Below are 20437 nucleotides of genomic sequence, written 5' to 3'. Positions count from 1 at the left end.
TTTTTTTTTTTTTTTTTTTTTTTGTTACAATTATTTTTATTTGGAGTAACAAAATATGGTTTTAGCACACTTAGTATCACTGGCTTGCATTAAACACTGAAATTGGACTATTAAGATTTTCAGAGGTGTAAAGTATTTGAGTAAATGTAATTAATTACTGTATTTGACTATCTTTTTGCCTACTTTTGAGTTTTACTGAGTGTCAAAGATGTTAGCAATTTTTCCTCTCTACTTCACTACATTTTTTAAAAAGTTATCTCTTCTCTTTACTCCGATACATTTGTAATGAGTGTTGCAGTTACACATTACATTTTGCACAGCGCCTTGCATTTTCTGCAACAGTTTATTTCTGCTACAAAAGAAGTGATGTTGTGTGTTTTGCCCTTACTCACCCAAACTTGTCAACAAGGCTATTTTACACGGATATGAGTTCCTTAGCAACAGCGATGAGGCCAAAACCAGCTCATCCAGTGCAAGAATGAGTTGACTTTTTTGTATTATTATCCTGTTTTTGTAAACGTTTAATAAACAAATTTAACAAAAACAAATAAATAAAATACTTCTTTACTCCATGATTTTATTTATCCTTTTTTTGAGGTGCTCATGTTTATTAATTTTTTTCATTTTTTCATTTTTTAATTAAATAAATCTGATTGCTCTCATCACAAATCAGCTCTTTCTTGTTTTCCACTGTCATGTCTCTTTGACTAGCATCTTTGAGCCTATATTCACTCTGAGTAAATAAGTATTGATAAAATCAGCAACTCTTAAGACTTTTGCAAAAACTGTTTTGAATTTGGTGACTTGTAATTTGTAATGGAGCAATTTTCACTGTAAGATATTTTTTGCTGTTGAATCTTCTCTCTTTCTCGACAGGTGGCGCAGTGTTCTTAGTAATAATGGAGTGTAGGGGCGGAGCAGAAAAAGACACACACACACACACACACACACACACCGCAGGCCGCCGGAGCGCGCTGACTCTCCAAACACACACTCACACGCTGAAGAGCCCAGCAGCATCATCCTCCTCCTCCTCCTCATCAGCGTGTGCACGAGCGCTCAGCATCCTCACTGACCGATTGTCACACAATGAACCGAACGCGCGCGGCTTCATCTGAAGGTAAGACAGCTCAGAGCAGCATCAGACTGACTTCACAACCCAGCGCTGCTGGAATTAACGTGTGATTCTCGATATCCCGGTATCTCGTGATTCTGCGCGTGTGCGGCTCACGAGGAGACACTAACGCAACAGTAGCAGCTGTGCCTTTATTTCATCTCGAGACGCTGGAGATTGTGTAATACAGGTGCTCTGATCTGTAGCAGCACGCTCTATCAGGACATAAGTGTTTCACGCTGCTTCTGTCCTCCTCAATTTGGGAAAAGAGTCACTGGAGACGCCAGTTTTCACTTTCTAAACAGATACAGGTGTGCACCCATCGAAACTGCTTTCATAAATGTTGCAATTAATATTTGATTCTGATGTGATGTTTCATGTTACTAGTAGGTTGTTACTGCAGGTCAACTGACAGATACTGTAATCCGCTGAATATTGCAATACGCTTTTAATGTGTTATGCAGAAAGTAAATCATATATTAAATAGTTTAGTCGTGAGCAGGTGGTTTTGATGCATGTTTTGAAATGTCACTCAGCTGATGGTTTTTGGTTAACTGAGATTGTAATATGTTTGGTTAACAGTCATATACTCTATTTTTATTATTGACAAAGTACCTTATACGAGTAGGTAGATTGACAAATATTACAAGGCACAACGTGATATAGATGCCCTTATCAAACATTTTGTTGTTTATTTTTTTATATTTACACATTTTATTGCTTAATTTGCATCCGCTTTGTATAAAAAGTATCTGCTAAATGCATAAATGTAAAGCCACAAGTTAATAAAATAGACAGCAAAATGAAATGCATTTAAAATGCACAAAAAAGACAAAAATGCAAGCAATATAATAAAATATTATCTGTTGTGTGTTTGATATTTGTGTTGGTTTGAGGAGGATGGAGTCCCACTCGGTTTGTGATTTGTTATAGTTGTGTAGACAGTACTATAAGTGTGTTGCAGTATAATATACTTTTAATTAATCAATACATTTGCCTAACATCTTTATTTCTCTGTACCTGTAAAAGTGTTTGATTGGCACATTTAATGAGTGACAGGTCTGACTGTGTGACATTGAACGCTAGATGCATGTGATGCTTGTCAATCATTATTTAAATGTGCGTTAATTTAATGTATAGATTCATGATGATGTTCATTTGAAGAAGAGAGAGAGTCTCTCAGTGTTTCTCTCTGTTACATCAATCCCTCACAAGCAATCAAGACAATAGTAATTATGTGTAGCAGTGCTGATCTGATTCATTATGCTGAAATCTATTAATTGATTCAGGTGATAAGCTCTGATTTACCTGGTTAGCTAATGTCTGTCAGGTGCTGTGATGAATTATTGATGCTTAATTCAGCATCGAGTGTTTGACTGTTCAGATTCTGATTGGCAGAAACGTGATCTTCATAGCATTTAGGTCATGCAGGTCATTTTATGTCTATTACGCTGTCAGGAAATGTCCAAAATCATTCAGTCAAAGTGGTCTTTGAGTATTTGCTAAGAAAATGTTTTTCAGACATTATACTCTACTACTAATTGCGACTTAATGAAGTTAAAGCTTGTTCATTTAACACTGTCGGTCACTCTTAAATGTAGAGTCAAAAGTCTAATTACTCAGATGAGTTTGAAATGTTTGCTTAGCCTGACGCAGCCTAATGTATTCAAGAGCAAATTTACATTTTCAATGAGGAGCTTACATATTTAGACATTTGTAAAATCACACAGATGGTTCAATTTGCTGCCAGACCTTCAGCTCTGTGGCGACTAGACGGGAGAAGAATGAGACGAGTTAAATGAAGATCTGTCTTGGAAAGGACATTAATTGAGCCCTGTCTTGATGTTGACTCTAGTCTTTAGGCTTGAGTAAGTGCTGGGGGTCTTCAGATCCAGCTCAGATTTCACTCAGAACGCAGAACAGAACTTCTGCAGAGACTTTACACTCATCTGAAGCGCCGGTCTGTGTTTAAACAGAGTTCAGATGAGACGATTGACTCTAAGAAACCTTCGAGAACGTTTAAGGCATTTTTCACAAATCACTAGATATTACACACATCAAAAAAATTACACAGATCACAAAAATATTAAGTAAATCCTGTGTTTTGAACCATTAGGATTTTTTTTTTATTGTTGTATCGTGATGTTATTTTCATTGCAATTATTGAAAATTTACCTCCGTTCTCATATACTGGAGAAAAAAAAGCTTTTTTTTTATTTTAATGAGAAGTAAATGTATTACTGCGCATTAATTTTTATTTACCCTATGTGTGTGACTTTATTTTATGTGTGTAAATAAAAATGACATTATTGATCAAGTACCTTTTGGTGGTATTTTTTTTAATTAATAATAAAACTTGTTCATTATTTAATTCTAATTTCCATTCATGTATTAACATGCATTTTTATTTGCATTATGAGAACTTCGAGGTAATTGTGGTGGAAATGCAGTTTTTAATTACTTTACAAATTCATTTATTTAACTGTTTTGATCTTTTCACTCATGGCTTCCATCATGAAGGTTTCACATGTTTTTATGCACCATTCTTCTCCTTTAACAACAACTTATGCTGCCATTCTTGAAATCATTTATGTCTACAGATCTGATTTATTGTCTTGGAGAGGTCATTAAAAACTGGTTCTTGTTGACTTGACTTTGAAAACCATGTTAAGTGTCCCTGTGTCCTCTGAGCAGCGCTCTGTAAAATCATCTGATTAATGACTTCTTTATCATGGCCGTTTCTCATTTCTTTAACAGGTGCCGTGTGATTTAGAGGAGAAAAGCACACGACTCTCCTGTATGATGTGCATCGATCAGAGACACTGTGTGGTGAGTGTAAAGGCTTTTGTATCAGTGATTTAATGATGAAGATTATTATGATTATGAACCAGACTGAGCAAGCAGTTTTTATAATTAATTTTCTGCACAGATCTCGTCCACACAGTTTGTTGTATTAAACCTGGAACATTCCTCTAATGTGTTTTATGGATGTGACTCGTCACTGGTGGTTCTGTGCTCTTTATGAGGATGATGGATGGGGGTCTTTGAGGATGATGCTCTTTTGCCTCTTACATCCAGACGACTTAATTGACGCATATCAGGATGTGTAGATGGAGATCACAGGGAAAACCCAAGTTGCTTGTGTGTGGAAAAGCGTGAGACCTGTGATGTTAGCAGCGCAGCAGATTCTGAGAATTAATTTGTCACTACCAAATTAGGAAATCTAATACAGTGTTAATGCATGTTATTACATTGTAAGTTCATATTGTGCTAGTGGAGTCTGTTTATTCATCGAAATACAATGAATCAGTAGTTTATGTATTAAATAACCACAGAGGACCCTAATTTGCATAATCCAGTGCAAATAATGAGTATTTATTCTCATTGGGAAAAGGATGATATGTGCATGTGATGACATTTCTGCAAAATTATATTAGGGTTGTTTTTTTGCATGTTTCGAGAGACAAATGTCTATTGAGTGGTGTTCAAAATGCGTTCGGTTCAATCTGGCAATGTTTTATTATGTTAGTTGTTGTACAGTACATATACTGGCAGTTTGGCTTTAAATGCTATTTAGCATTTTTAAATAATGTACCAGCTACACTTAACCTAATCGATAGCAATAACAAAAGAAAAACATGAAAGAGAAAAATGCACTTGATGAAACTCTTGCTGCTTCTATGTTTTTGGTCTTTTGTCGTGAAACATGTTTTATTTCAGTGCTTCGCATTGCAAAAGCAATGTAACTGTACCAGGTGAGCTACTGAGCAAGTTTACTTTTGAATTAGTTAATATTGAATTAGTTATGTGATGCAAATATTTGCAAATCATGCATTTTAGATGAAAACATGGTATTGTGTATGAAAATAAGCCATTATTTATTTATCAATAACCTGCCGCTGAAATCATAATTTGTGTGAAAAAGAACAAACGTTGTTGATGTTTTAATGACACTAGAGTTAATTTCAGCTGGAAACTGCAGTGAATTGGATTGATATAGGCATGAGATTTGTAAAAATGTATAGTGTAACACTTTAGTATAGGGACCAAATCTGACTGTTAACTAGCTGATGATTAGAATTCCTTTGTTAAAATATTGTCTGTTTATTAGTACTTAAAAAGCACATTTTGCATGACCATATTCTACATCCCTAATCTTACCCGATACCTAAACTACACCCCTAACTATTAATAAGCAGCAAACTAGGAGTATATTCTGGCAAAAGTCCAAAACCTTAAAATAAAGTGTGACCAAAATGTATGTATATTCCCATATTTTCAGTGAGCTTCTCTCGAGTGAAATCTGAGCGTTTTTTGAGATTTGAACCCAGTATCTTTGAGTTACCAGGCCAAGGTTAGAAATCACTGTGCTAAAAACACTCCATTCATATGCTAATTGTGATACTATCTCATTAATTAGGTGTAAATTGTAAAATTAATTAATTCTGATATCCAGTTTCTGTTTTATTTCTTTTCTATTATGAGGTTGTTGATCCAAAATCAAACCTATTTTCACTCAAATCGTAACATTTCCTGCAATCATCTCACTGGTTTTGTTGTGAACTGGGTTTGACTATCTAATGTCTTTATCAGTATTCAGTGGGCGTTTCATGTTGTCTCAGTTTTTAAAGAGCTTGTACGTTGACTGAGGTCTCAGAAAGTAAATCTCCTGTTTAACCTCCAGTAACCTCGTTCATCTCCGGAGATGGCCAGTATTTTTTGATATGCTTAAATCACACCTGCGTGCAAGCTGTGCTTTTACATTCAGAAAACAGGAATCACCATGAAGTGGATGTTTCTTTCAGATTAGATGGGTCTTATCCAGCTCCTGGAAATCTTTCAAGCTGAGTTTCAGGCCTCAAAAAAAAAAAAACCTGCCTGTAATTTTCAAGCGAACCTACGGAGCTTGATTATCTGGTTCTGCTGTTTCATTGGAATTGAAACTGAACTCTGATTACTGTATTTACAAAGTAAACGGCTCCGCTTAGTAAAGCAGTCATTTATTTATTAGTTGATACATTTTTATGGTCATAGAAGTTTTATTTTGTTCGAGAATTGTTAAAAATAAGCAGCAAAAGGTTGCATTTGCATCAAACATGGTTGCTCTCCTGAAAAATAGCTAGTCATTCTAGGTCAGTGTCTCAGATGCTTGTCTATTATAATATGTGTAATCAGTGTGAATAAAGGAATATAGTTGCACCCTGTTCACTTCAAGGAGCTGCCGGCTAAAGGTTAATTGCTTTTGCTAATGTTATTGAAGCAACCTTCTAGAAATGGGTCGTGTGCGCTCCTTATAAGATGGCCTTTGTGGAAGGAGTTTCTAACTTTATTCTTCAGAAGATTGAATAGAAAGTACCTCGCTCAAGGTGCCTGTGAATTCACTGTTGTTAAAGGAACCGTTCATGCAGAAATACAAAATTCTGTCATTTACTCACCATCATGGTGTTTCAAACCTGTTTGCATTTTTATTTATTTAAAGCAAAATTACTCTGTCTGAAGCTTTTAAACTAAAAAAGGAAAAAGATGCAAAAGTATCAGAAACCTTTTATGTGAGAAAACAAAGATATAGGGCACAAACATGCATTTGCATCGTATTTGAACTTCTTGGAATATATTTCGCTGGAGAAAGAAAGTTTTAGAACGAACAACGATGACAGAATAATTTTTGATTCATGTATTCCCTTATTTCAAGGCAGACTTTGCACTACAGTATGTTGTTTCTAGCGTTGTCTCTTGAACTCATTCAGAGGTTGCTGACAGCGTCTGGACTTCAGTGTGCATGGCTGCAGCGTTGCGTTAAATAGGCCAGTTGTGAATGAAAATCAATGGTGATGCTTGCGCTTTTGTTTACTCCTCTGAAAACGAAGGACTTACGTTTGCTTGCAGAAGCCAATTTACTTCCAGATCTTGTGCAGCATGCGGATTAATTTAATTTGTCTGAATATTTGACCACAACAGAGACCAGACCACTCAGCCTGATGTTTAATAAGTGAAATAAACAAATGCTGTGATCCACTGATATCCATATTTTGATGAATCTTTATTTACTCTAGAAGTGCATGATGTAATTGAGACGGAAATAAAATAAGTGACTTGAATAAACCAGTAAAAAAAGTATTTTTCTGGCCTGGTGCATCGTGTGAAGGACACACTTTTTTTTCACCCATCAAAAACATGACTCATATTTCCTAGTGAGTAAACTTCATTTGAAACCAAAGCTAGAATGGTTTGTTTGCTGTGAGTAATTGTGTAAATGTGTTTATTTGGAAGCAGAATGTAGCCACCGTAGAGAATATTATAGTTAGGTTTTGTATTGTTCGTTATTTGAGCCTTTATGTGAAACTTTAATCTATGAGCCAATATTTGATTCAGTCATGTGTCAGTCTGTTAGGTTACATTGTTGCATTGATATTTTGACATTAATAAATGAACACCTTTGATCAATAAATAAATTATTTCCCTTTTTTTCATGGTATTAATTTTCTGATTATGCAAAAATGCTAGATTAATTTTATGCAAAAAATAGTTTAACTTTTGATAATGCTTTCATAATACATGCAGTATTTCAGGATTTTTTATTTTATTTTTTATTTTTTTTACTTAAAATTGTCATGTTTAACTCAATGTTACTTCCTGTATCATTGAAATTATTTGTGCAATTTAATAGCAATTTCTTGAGTGCATATTGTTTCAAAAATACAAAAAAAAAAAAATATTTATTTTTTACTATAGAAACATGAGATTTAATTAAATGTGCCTTAAATACCTGCATGTTTTACATTTCTTCACACTTTTTGCTCATTCGAGTTCTTGTATGTAAACAGAGGCATATCTAAATTGAGTCTTCAGTGTCACACAGATTCTGATGCGGTTGCAAAGCACATCTGTGCTTATGGTCATCCATCTGGACCACTGCTTCACATGTGCGAGTCATGCATATGCATGCTTGTATGGCAGATTCAGTGTTCTGTGTGGGAACCCATGCAGACGCATCCATAACGTTCATGTCATGATGCAACTGCTATGAATATAGTCTTGGTTAAAGAGTGCTTTTAGGACTTGCACAACATGAGTGAATTTTGATTTGACCGTTTCATGTCATATTTCACACCTGTGCCAGGATAAGATGTTTAATTAAGATGTACAATATTTTTTTTTTATTCCAGAACAGCATTCATTGTGTACCAGTTGTCGGTGGTGAAAGGGTTACAGCAGTGAGCGTGAAGTGCCCCGTCAGTGAACTGGGCTCATAACCTGTCGGTGCGCTGCACTCTGTCTGACCTCTCCGTGAGTCGAGGCCGCTAATCATGCATGAAGCAACATGAATTCCTCATGAAATATTTAAAACAGTTTGGGAAATGGGCTCCCTGTTTAAGTGCTTGAAAGCGTTCTCACTCTGTCTCGCTGCCTTTGACATGGTGGAATGAGAGATTGTTTTTAAAAGCACTTGTGTTGATTTGAGGCTTGGTGTTTAGAGTTAAAATCTTCTATTTCCAGCTTTTTGGTTGGGGACCATCAAACTTAAAGCTGTATGTAAAGCAAGAATTCTAAAACATTTCTGATTATCTGAACCCTTTTGACTTAAAATATTTTTTCTAAGACCACCTGAGATTTTAAACAAACCTGTGCATGCTTGTGGATCTTTGATATCCCCAAAGAAAATGGTCACCAAGAAAATATTCTATATATTTAAAAATATATATGTATTGTTCATATACGCATTTCATCAAAATGTTTTGATTTAAAAACAATAATGATAATAATTATAAGCTATTCACTAATTAAATGATTTGATGAATTATTAACCACCGAATCCCATTTTTGAAGAAAAAAAACACCCTAATTTCAAGCAGATTCAAATGTTTTATGCAAGACATACATTACATTAACAGTCTAATTAAAGAGAATCAAGGAATGATAGTAATCTATAAAAAGTCAGTTAAAAGCAGTTGTTTGATTTCACTGGAGATATCAATTATTCTTAATAGTTTGTGATTAAAATATTTAAATACTATATTGTTGAAATATAATAAATATAGTATAATTAATTATTGCCCTCATTAGCAAACATATCAAGGTTCTATTAAAAAAAAATTTGCTCATTGAAATTGAGCATTAAAATTAATGCATTTAGTAGCAATACATTGCATATTTAAAATTAATCTCCATAAATACAAATGAGTCCACCTCCAATATTAGATGAGGAATATTTCCAGTGACATTCATTCTTTGACTGGACTAATATAAAGTCAGCTAGTGTTAAAATCCCATGAGAATGAGATGTTGGATGCAGTTAGATGGAGGTGAAGGTGTGTTATGGGTGGTTAGATGGGAATGCAGTGAGACAGCTCCGTCCTGTCGTCTCTGGTTTCCACCCGTGGGGTTAAACACCCGTGGCAGCTCCGGATGAGCTTGGAATAGACGTGTGTTTCTGGTCATAAAGAGATTTCAGACATCACTGCAGTGTGATGCTACTTTGATAGTTTTCAGTCTTAAACTAGTGTATATTTGTGTGCTTGAAACTGCTGCTATCTGCATTCAGCTAGAATGAGTGTTTCCTGCATTCCTGCACGTTACTCTGTATGTAATCAAGTCAGACTTAAAAGAAATGTACAAACTGATGAAGCAAATAAAGAGTGACATCTCAAAGTTGAGTTAAACGCCATTGGGTTTATGGTCTGACAGAGAGTCCATACAGTGTAGAAAGTGATCCTGCACTGTATATACACTGTATATACATTAACCCGTTGCACTATGTGTAAGATGTTTAGCATAAAAAAATATTTCATTGTATTACTCATCTGAAGTTGTGCAACAGATTCTCAGTTCCTAAAATCTCATGTTTCTTCCCAAGCATCAGTGAGTATTTGCAGTAGTTTTATGAGTTTCTCTGGAGCTCTGCGGTTGAGAAGGACTCAAATGTGCTGAGCATGCTGGGAAAGCAAATTGCTTACGAGATGTGTAGGATTTTTACTTTACTGTTCTGGGCTACGTTTCCCAAAAGCATCGTAGGCCAAAGAAGATCGTAGAACCATTGGCACCAGTGATCTCTACGATTAACTTAGCTTGTGATGCTTTTGGGTAACGCAGCCCTGGATTCCTGCACAGCTTTTACAAAACATATAATTGATGCCCTGTCTATCTGTTTACTATTTAACTATTTAAATAATCATAGGCTGTTTTTTTCTAGCTGTTTCCGAGGTATATTGGTAATCTGAGAGGTGGTCAGATTAAACTAATCCAGCAAAGACCAGCAAAGTTTTAAGCAGAATGGTGGTCAGACCAGATGAATCCAACAAACCAGTTTCTACAAAAAAAAAATATATATAAATTTACATTTAGTTCTTTAGCAGGCGCATTTTTTCCAAAGCGACTTACACATGAGGACAATGGAAACAATCAAAATCAACAAGTGAGCAATGATATGCACGTGATATAACAAGTCTCAGTTATCTTAAATGGATAGTTCACCCAAAAATTAAAATTTTATGTTTTTCTGCTTACCCCCAGCGCATCCAAGATGTAGGTGGTTTTGTTTCTTTAGTAGAACACAAACTGAGATTTTTAAAACAAATCAGTCTTATAATGCAAGTGGATGGGAATCACAGCTAAAACATACAATAAAACAGAAATAAATATACACAAACAAAACCAAATTAAACCCTGTGACTCGTGACGATACATTGATGGGAAAAGACACAAAATGATCAGTCTGGGGAAGAAACTGAACAGTATTTATATTATTTTTTTACTCTGATGCACTGCTATGCCTGAACTGTATGAGCGCCTCCTCAAAACACAACCTGAGAGTGACGTGTCTTCTTCTTCTTCTTACTTTACGTTGGATCGCAGACTTATAAGTGCATTACCGCCACCTTTCTCTCACTCCTAATAGAGATTGTAGATAGTGTCAATCGTCCACTTGAGATATAGGTGGTGGTAATTGCAGTGATGTAGAAGCATCTTTTTCTGCGAAAGCAGGGTTTAGACACACTATTACATCATAAAGTGACACATTCCACAAGATGTTGTTTTGGCAGATTGATTCAACATAAGCTGTTTTTAAACTAACGAGAAAGTTTTGAGTTCTGAAACTTACAATATGATTTTATAGTACAATGACCTCTTATTTGACAAAAGCTTTCCTAATCTGATCTTTTTCTCAAGAAAATGTATGCATCCACACAAAACCAACACAAAACAATGAAGTATGCATGCCAGACCAGTGTGTGGCGCTGTAATTCTGCCACATATATGCACTAAAACCAGAGAAGAAGACTTGGACTATGCGCATAAACCTTGCGCGTGGAATACAAACGAACGTGAAACAATACATTTATTAGTCTGTGTTAATGTCAGTTAATAAAAAGACAATCGTTCCATGTTTGTTAATGTTTTTGTTACTGTTACGTGACTGGTGTCTGACTAGGGTCGAGACGCAGGCTGATAATGTCATAGTTTCAGAAACTATACGGATTCGCTCTCCACGTGAAAAATGCAAAGGCGGCGTTTTCAGATTTATCCACTCTGAGAACCGGTTTAAAAAAATATCGGTTTGCTTTCCCAAAACGCCGGATCCGTGTGGTCAAAATACCTACACTATACAAAATGTATGGGTCTCTGTGTGGATGGGATGTAAACCAGCAAACCAGATTCCACAAAAATATTAAATGGCAACAAATGTTTTCAACATTGATAATAATAAGAAATATTCATCATCATCATTAAAATTATTTCTGAAGGTCACTGAAGACTGAAGTAATGATAGCAAACATTCCGCTTTGATCACTGAAATAAATGACATTTTAATGTAATTATTTTCATTAAAATAAATTGTTATTGCACTGATTCATAGCTTTTGGTTTGTGATCCATCTCAGAGTTGGTTGCTCTTTAAATACGTTTTTGAAAGTATGCATTGAATGCAGAACATTCATGGTAAATCATTCCTATAACGGAGTCAGCGGTCGTTCACTGATGGCCTCATATTGCTTGAACGGCAGCTGGGGCAGGCGTTACTGTGTGTGTCCGTGTGTCCATTGGTACATTGGGCTGAGATACGGACGCCACACTCCTATACAGCTGCAGCGCTGCACAATCTCGCTGCTGACTACAATGTTGATTAAAGCTGACAGTGTAATAATACTGCTTTAGCGGCGGCCATCAGTGCATGTGCTGCTGACGAGACTGTGGCCTGGAAGCAAAATGATGCTCTTTTCTTTCCTTCCTTCCCTGCTGCTGTCCTGCATCATTATCATACCCCATCCTAAAGACTGAAAGAGACGTAAGAGATGTATTAGACCTGGATGGGATGACTGTATCCTGCCTACTGTGCAACACAGCTCTAGCATTTATAGCACACAAGGTCAGTGGGCAGGAATGACCTGAAATCATTCTTTTCAATGCGACTTGCCAATTTTCAGTTATGCGGCACGGTTGTGAAATTTTTAAAGATACAGTTAGTACTAATAGGAGTGAAGTCAGTGGAGGTCACATGATCGGTGTCTGATGAGAGACTGTTAGTGAGATGAAGGTTAATGTGGCTGTGAATGACCTCCGTGTTTTATATGATCCGTTTCTGTCCACATACAGCTGTCTAATAGAAAAAGATGATGTGTAAAAAATGGTTGCATTGTGAATGAGTCGTGCACTGATAATTGTTCATCTTAGTCATAATATAGAGTATCATATTTTACTGAATTGAAGTCAGTTCTTTTATCATCTGAAATGCAGTTAGCATAAAGCATGCAAAACATTTGGTTTGATGCTGAATGAGAGAAGTACATCTGCTCTAGTTTATCATAGCACATTTCCCACACACCGGTAGATTTAGTTTTGCTTTAAATAAATTAGTTTAGGCTAGACTAAATGGTTCGTAATGAAAGCCACTGTAATTTGTTTATTTTATGCTTATAATTCGTATTCCTTTTCTATTCTGAAAAATACATTTCATGATTTTATTTTTTGTGGACTAGTGTTAATTTTGTCAGCTTTTTTATTTTAGTCTTCGTTCTGTGACAAATGTCCATTTTAGTTTTTATCATGTTCAGTCAACCCATCCTGTTTCTGTTTAGTCAAGTTTTAGTTGACTGAATGTCAGTCTAACTAACTTTAGTCAATGTAAAAGTCAAATTTTAGTGATGCTGCATAATCATGATTGTTGTCATAATTGCCTTTTTTTCAACTTTACGCAGCTGTAATTGGTGGATTTATAATCTTGACATCTGGCAACCGCAAGCATAAAAATTTGTAAGGACTATTTTTTTTTCTTTTTTAATGAAATATAGAGATATTTTGGATATAGAGATTTTTTTTAAACTACATTTTAGTCTTGTCTTTTTCCGTCAAAGATATTTCATGTTGATATTATCATAGAGATGTTGGTGTCATTAGTTTTGTCTCACAGTCATGGAAGAAAGCTTGTCAGTGAAAATTATTTCTTATCATAGTTTTCATTAACATAATACTATTCCGTTAACATTTGTTTAGTTACTTTAGGTAAACTAAAATGCACGTTTATACTATAGTGTTGGTAAATGTTTTATTTTCTGTTATGTCATTATTTTCCAAGTGTAATAATGAAATGTGACTTAAACACAGATTCAATTTATTTTTCTATCACTGATTCCACAATGCAATTTGGACATGGTACTGTCCTTATTTTCTGGAAAATATGGTTTCATGTGCTGCTGTAATTCTTACAATTTCTTTCTGCAGCACAAGGTTTATTTTTAGCAGCTAGTAAACTGATATGCGGTTAGTGTGATGTTAGATTTTGGTTGTACATACACCATAGGGTAAATGTGTCAGGCTTTAATGCATGTTTTAATAAACCTCATGCATATGTTGCATTAATAATTTAATTTGTGATCCTTACGGCTCATAATGAAAGTTCCTCCTTTCCTTTGCTAGTCGCTGCATTGAGTTATTTGTCAAATTAGTGGTTCGGGCTCGTTTAATGAAGGTTCCTGTGGCGAGCCCAGTCCGGTAAGAGACTGTGAAGTGTGACTTTTATTCTCTGCTCGGTCTTGTTTGCACAAATCTGTTTCCAGCACAGGCAATGTGCATTAACTTAACTGTGAGTTTGACTAATTATAAGACCTTTATTCCTCTATTTGCATGACAGTTTTGTTTTGAGGGAGAAAAATTTGTTTTATTATGCAAATGCATTTTGTTTTCTGAATCCAACAAACAAAAGTGATTCATGTATCAAATGATATATGAATATAAAATGAGCTTGAAAGGATTGCACATAAACAAAGATATTTGCATACCTACAAGTATATGATTTGCATACGTGTTCTTGGTTTTCAACGTAGCCTTATTCTGAAGAGCTTTCACCGAATTGTTTATTTGCAGATGAGAGCGTGGCTCTGAAATATTTAGTAGAGTGCATTCATATAAAACTAATCCATAATGCAGCTTTCTCGCGCCCATATCTGCTGCTCTGAAAGTGTTTGTTATTACCAGCACTGAAATGTATTATTCAGCATCCAAACAGCAAATTATTAGCCACATGTACATCATTTTTGCATGGTAAACATCCAATTTACTTGCAGCCGGTTTCTTTGCTGCGAGGAAACAGTGGGAAGAATTACTGTAGCGAATCTGCACATCTTAGCAGACACACTAATTTCACCCTTGGCTTTACACACACTATTCCAGTGCGGTAGAATTGGTGGCTCTGTTGATTAAAAAAGAAATTAAATTTGATAATGTATAAAAGATGCACAGCATCGAGATGCATTTAAATGTAAATCTAGGTTTAGAGGTGTTTATGCAAATTAGAGTCACCGCACATGTTTAGAAGTGTGAAAACCAGTGCTTACAGGAACATTTCACCCAAAAATACTCATCCTGCTGGTTATTGACTCATCATAATGTCATTCCAAAGCTGTATGTTGTTGTTTTCTCATTTCTCCACTGGAGAAAGCGTTATTATGGATTATGGACTCATATTTCAGCCGGAAACAGCAGTTTGAAAAACAAATGTTTTTTTTTTTTTTACACACAAACACCCACCTTTTTGCTTCTCAAGACATTAACTGATAATCTGGAGTGCTGTGGATTGTGATGTTTTTATTAGCTATTTGGACTCTCATTCTGACGGCACCCATTCACTGCAGTGTATTCACTGCTGAGCAAGTTATGCAATCCTACTTTTCTAAAAAAAAACAGTTCAGATGAAGAAACATCCTCATCTTGGGTGGCCTTAGTAAATTTTCATTTTGGGGTGAACTATTCTTTTAAGTTACTTCGTTATTTAGTGTTCCTGTAGTCCAAGTGGTAGAGCATTGCGATAGCAAGCGCAAGGTTGGGGGTTCGAATCCCAGGGAACACATGTTTGGAAAAATTGTTAGCCTGAATGCAATGTAAGTCGCTTTGGATAAAAGCGTCTGCTGAATGCATAAATTTAATTTTAATTTTTAATTTAGTTGATAACTCCTGTGAGAGAATCAAATTGAGTCAAACTTGTGTGAATCAGTCTGATTTGTGAATTGGATCAACAGATAAATTGAACAGTTCCCATTTAAAATCAACAGTTTGTAGTAATTCTTTCATTAGCTGAAATGAGAGAGCATGTGTAGTATGTCAACATCTTGAAAGTGAATTTGGCTCTATTTCTTGTTCAAAGTTATCATATGGCTTAAGCAGTCTATATGGTCTAGATTATGGTGCTGTTTTTATCCGAGTGCCTATTCATTGTTAATGCATAGAAAAGAGCAGAAATAAAGTCTTCAATGCAAGAAGTTCATCTAAGATCTGCAAAAAGAAGCTTAACTTCTCGGTATGTAATTCAATCCTCCTCCAGAGCAACGATGAAAATAAAAGCAAAACAAAACTCAACAGATGGATATAATTGATGTGGCGCAGGCAGAAGTCTCCCTTTGAGATGCTCAGAGGGACTGTTTGGAGCGATGTGAGATCTGAGGTCATCCTAAGTGCAGCAGGAATGTCTCCGGTGTCTCCGGGACGCTGTTGCTGGTTGTTCCTTGTTCCTGTTTGTGGTCATGTGGCAGTCATGCATTACTAGTGAAGCATAGCTAAAGACAGGAGAGCAATGCCGCACACCGCAGATAAAGCAGTACGGCGCTGTGCCGGCCGCGTCTGTGATGGAGCTCTTTACAGCGTGAAGCAGCAGGAGTTGTGTTTTAGCAAAGAGGCTTAACCCTTATGAATACATTTTCTGCTTGTTTCTCCATTACTGGAGGCATCATAAACCCGTCACACACCCCAGATCACATTTCAGCACAGATAAACTCCAGACCATGTGTTCTGCTTGCATTTGTTTTTATGTGGGTTTTGTGCCATTTTTATTATTATTTTTTCTTAGTGGTTTTCTTGATTTGTATGCCTTTGGTTGTCAGAGGTGACAGAAAAGAGGAAAAGAAGTGAGGTGCATTTGATTTGTTATATGCATTGTGATATTTCTTGGATCTTTCTGGTTTTACAGCATCTATTAAACTCTGTAATGTTTACAGATATGCTTGTGTTGAAAATAGTGGGGGACTGCGTATATATTAAAGGGTGTTACCTAAAGCGGTAACACTTTAGAGTAAGGTTCCATTAGTTAATGCTAGTTGATGTATTAATTAACATGAACAAACTATGAATAATACATTTATTACTGTATTTATTCATTAATGTTAGTTAATGAAAATACAGTTATTCATTGTTAGTTTATGGTAATTCACAGTGCATTAACTAATGTTAACAAGCACAACTTTTGATTTAAATAATGCATTAGTAAATGTTGAAATTAACATGAACTAAGACTTATTAATGCTTTAGAAGAATTGTTCTTGCTTAGTTCATGTTAACGAAAGTAGTTAACTAACATTAACTAATGGAACCTTATTCTAAAGTGTTACCCCTAAAGCTAAAACTATGAAAAAAAATTGTGTTCCTTCCTTGGTATTTAATAGATGTTAGCTGAAATAAAATAATAAAACAAATTTCTTTTCAGCTGTTCATCATTTTTAGTTAGTGTAAGCTCAAGTACTGATTAAATTACAACTGAAATAATTAGTAAACACTACATAGACATACTTGGGGGGGGCAACCAAATTACAGAAAACATCAAAATAACTTAATACATGTTAATAGTATATCAATTATACTAAAATAACAATGGGGTAAAACAGACTTTGAGAAATATGTTTTACAAATTAAAAAGGCTGGTTTTGACTCTGTGCCTCCTATATGCAAATGAGCTCTGTTACGATTGGCTAAGCTCTGTGTAATGTGGAAATCAAATATTAATGTGAAATTGGTGATAATTTGAGATATACATATGTGATCTCTTATGGTAATTTCTACATGAGTGTTTCTGCAGTTTAATTTCTAGGAATGGCAGCATTGGCTCATTGGAAAAATGTGCCTCTACCTAAATTTTCTTAAAACCTTGCCTATACATTGGAATACGTTGGAAATCCTTGCATAGTATGGACTTGTATACTTATAATGAAGGTTTAGTTTGTTACTACTTTTTATCTGAGCCCTGAAATCCCATCCTGTTTCTCTGCTTCAATATTGTAATTACTGCATACAATTAAAATGAGGTTTTAACAGACAATTAAACTGTCAGTCACCTTATAACTGTGATCTTTTTATGTGTAATTTCATCTCATAAAATAAAATAAATTAGATTTATAGGGAAACATGCTCACACATTAGAGGAACCTCAGTGATGAGATTTAAAGTGGTGTTTGCACACATAAAACCATTTGATATTGACTTGATTTGACATTTTTCCCAGTATTTGCCAAAGTCTTCTGTGTTTATTACTGTCTCACATGAACAAGAGTCTCAAGAGTCTGTTCTTCTGGTAAAGTACACCAGGAGTGTTTTTACCAGCACTGTAGCGAATGCTTCTCCTCTCAAGCCAGAATTAGAAAAACGAGGGTTCAAGTGCATCTGAAAGTCCTTGGTTTTTGGGTGTTGCTGTGCCAGAGCACATGTTGGGATATTTCTCTCACTGCATTGTTCACACATGACAGGATTTCGTCTCAAGTGGCGGAATGAATGAATTGATCTGTGAGGCGCGTACGGGAGAGATTGAATCTAGATCATAAATGGAAAACTTAGCAGAGCGTGGTTTTTATCAGAAATAAAAGGTGAAATGTGAATTACAGACTGTAATACTTTCAGTTATTTATGATTGGATGAGATGCGTTTGAAATGTTCAATATATGCAGGAATTTGTTTTGCCTGTTTTTCATTATATGAATGCCTTCACTTGCTCATTTATTTTTATACAAAGCTTAGCTTAAGCACGGAAACTTTTAAATTTATGATTTGTGAACGCCAGATATAATAAAATGCTTTTATCTCTCTTTCTGTTCTTGATGGATTTGAAATGTTTATAGCTCATTAGGTATCTTTATATGTCCAAAAGCAGAGGTGGAACTGAAGCAGAGAACAATAAGATGGTGTGTTTAATGATATGCTTGGTGTTTTTTTAGTGCATAGTGTGAAGATAGATCTGCTGCTGCATACAGTATATTTAAAAAAGCCTCTTCATTATATCAAAGCTATATGTGTGTCATTGTTTTTTTTCCACATTGATGCTTTAATTGACATATTTCACCTTATTAGAGCTTGGGCATGAGATACAAATGAAGCAACACCTATAGTTTTTTCTTCTCCTGCCTGTTTTTAACCACATGTCAGAGATATGTTCAGCCGTACGAGGTTTATTCCAGCTGTTTGAACTGCTGGATCCAATCCTGCAGCTCGAGTTTAAAAGGCTGTGGAAAAATGCATGCATTGTGGAATTCCCAGGGAGTTGATTCTGTGTCGCATACAATTTTTCCTTGTTTTCCATCATCGTTGGCCTTTGTTTTCCTGTGCAGTGCAGAAATGAAATAATCATTGTCAAAGCACGAGTCTCCGTTTCAACATTTATAGCCAACTGTGTAGAATATTAAATGTTTATCGCTATTCCCAAGCTCAAGGTCCCAAACTCATTTAAGAATTAATGCACTTTTTAAATTGCAATTAAAGCCAATTATTTAAAAAAAATTATTTTTACAATATACTTAAAATGTAAGCATTAAGACATTGTGTTAATAATTTCTAATTTAAGCTTCAGAAGGAAAATCATTAAGAGTTGGGAGTCCATCATTTACATTTTTGGGTAACACGAAAATTAAACAATAAATTGAAAAACGTAAAAACTAAAAAAAAAAAAAAAAAAAAAAAAAGAGAACAACAGAAGTCTCTGATAAATGATTGATTATTCTATTTTTTTGTCACATTGTATCGGCTCTAAACCTGCCATTGATTCTTTAAACTAAGTATGCATTTGAATGAAGTGCATAAATAATGTGCATTTGAATTGGCAGATGTGACCCTGGAGCACAGAAGTCTGTCTGGGGTATATTTGTAGCAATGGCCAAAAATACATTTTATGGGTCAAAATTATCGATTTTTCTTTCATGTCAAAAATCTGTAGGATATTAAGTAAAGCTCATGTTCCATGAAGATATTATTTGATTAGTAATATGCAATGCTAAGAACTTAATTTGAACAACTTTTTAAAGGTGATTCTCTTAGTATTTAGATTTTTTTTGCACCCTCAGATTCCAGATTTTCAAATAGTTGTATCTCGGCCAAATAATGTCCTCCTAACAAACCATACATCAATGCAAAGCTTATTCAGCTTTCATGTGATGTATAAATCAAAATTTCGAGAAATTGACCATTACGACTGGTTTTGTGGTGCAGGGTCACATTATATGTTGAAATATAGTGTAAAACATTTTAATATATATATATATATATATATATATATATATATATATATATATATATAATATATATATATAATATCAGATCCCCTAAAACTTTTGTATGTGTTCTGAAACCATCATTATTGTGGCCAGTATATTCAAAATAAGTATGAATGAAACTGACAGTTTGGTCATAGTACAGTTTACATTAATTAGGAAGGTCAGTTATTGTGTGGGAGAACCTTTGAAGTACTAATGAATAATCTAATCTGTTTATCATCAGATATGCTCATCGTAATATTGGTATGAAATATTGATTACCGTGTTTTTCGGACTATAAGTCACACCTGAGTATAAGTCGCATCAGTCCAAAAATACGTCATGATGAGGAGAAAACATATATAAGTCGCATTCATTTAGAACCAAGAACTAAGAGAAAACATTACCGTCTACAGCCACGAGAGGGCGCTCATGGTCTCATGGCTGGAGACGGTAATGTGAACTCTTGGTTCATTTCTCTCGGTTCATGTCAAATCAATTTTGATAAATAAGTCGCCCCTGACTATAAGTCGCAGGACCAGCCAAACTAT

At 35.1% G+C, this 20437-nt stretch overlaps 1 protein-coding gene across 1 annotated transcript in view; it reads left to right on the top strand.

The window, feature by feature from the left end:
- The first annotated feature begins 23 nt into the window (after nucleotides 1–23).
- Nucleotides 24–20437, top strand: part of LOC127933542 (kelch-like protein 29) — a 112230-nt gene continuing 91816 nt past the window's right edge. The window contains exons 1-2 of the mRNA XM_052530585.1: nucleotides 24–1120; nucleotides 3872–3943. The gene's annotated coding sequence lies outside the window, so the exon portion shown is untranslated. The remainder of the gene's footprint in view (nucleotides 1121–3871; nucleotides 3944–20437) is intronic.

The sequence above is a fragment of the Carassius gibelio genome, chromosome A17 (assembly GCF_023724105.1).
Source record: "Carassius gibelio isolate Cgi1373 ecotype wild population from Czech Republic chromosome A17, carGib1.2-hapl.c, whole genome shotgun sequence".
NCBI lineage: Eukaryota > Metazoa > Chordata > Actinopteri > Cypriniformes > Cyprinidae > Carassius > Carassius gibelio.
This window is presented reverse-complemented; position numbering and strand designations above follow the sequence as displayed.